Source organism: Condylura cristata, unplaced genomic scaffold (genome assembly GCF_000260355.1).
Source record: "Condylura cristata isolate star-nosed mole 26May11 unplaced genomic scaffold, ConCri1.0 scaffold00020, whole genome shotgun sequence".
In the NCBI taxonomy this organism is placed as follows: Eukaryota; Metazoa; Chordata; class Mammalia; order Eulipotyphla; family Talpidae; genus Condylura; species Condylura cristata.
Window position 1 is genome coordinate 39,188,697 of NW_004567121.1, and position 888 is coordinate 39,189,584.

At 68.5% G+C, this 888-nt stretch overlaps 1 protein-coding gene across 1 annotated transcript in view; it reads left to right on the forward strand.

The window, feature by feature from the left end:
- Positions 1 to 888, forward strand: part of TSSC1 (tumor suppressing subtransferable candidate 1) — a gene marked incomplete at its 5' end in the record, with an annotated part of 33,885 nt that overhangs the window by 738 nt on the left and 32,259 nt on the right. The window lies entirely within an intron of this gene.

An 888-nucleotide genomic window follows, 5' to 3' on the forward strand; every position in this document is an offset into this window, starting at 1 on the left:
TGGGGAGCCCTGGGTGTGGCAGCACCCCCACACTGGGAGTCCTGCCTGTCCTAGTGGGGCAGCGGCCTGGTGGACGGCAGGAGGGGAGAGCAGTCAGTGGGCCCCGAGGGAGGCCGGCGCTCAGCCCTGTTGGCGCTGCGGAGGGCTCGGGGCCACGTTGCTCTTTGGGGTCCGGCCCGCCGGTCACCCCTGCGCCACTCACACCGCAGCCCCCTCGGATGGAACGCGGGGCGCAGAGGAGTGGGGTGCGTGCAGTTGTCACAGCAACGGGTCGCGCAGGGTTTTTCAGACACGGTTGTCCCCTCAGCTCGCTGCCAGTGACTGCTCAGGAGCTCAGACGCCTTCGCGGGGGGGCTCGTGGCTCCCAGGAGCCGCAGAGCCACCGGGCCCAGGCCAGCGGCCCCGACTCGCCTGCCTGGCGTCCACCTCTGCATGGCCTGGCCCTGTGCTGCTCTGTCCTCTAAAAGGGTGGACAGATTGGGTGTTTGCAGAGCGACGCCACAGGCCCAGAGCCACGGACGGTGGCCGCTGCCCACCCTCCGTCCCGCTGTCTCCGTGGGAGCGGCGGGGCCCTCACCTCCTCCTTCCCTGGCCACGGAGCTTGCACGAAGCCGGGCGCTGCGCTGTTCGTGTAGAGCAGTCGGCCCTTGGTGTTACAGCAGCTCCCACCCCGAGCCCGAAAGTGCACAGACCCTCGGCAGACACGGGCTGGCCACCGTCTCCCGGACCCCCACCTTACCGTCCCATGGGTTGGCCGTTAGGAAGACGTGGTTATTGTTTTGGGGCGTCTTATCTTAGGGGAAAGAGTTAGGGTGGAGAAGGCAGGTTAAGGAAACCAGCTCAAGATGCGAAGCTGGCGCCGTGGGGAGGGGGGGCCGGCCGCGCGCC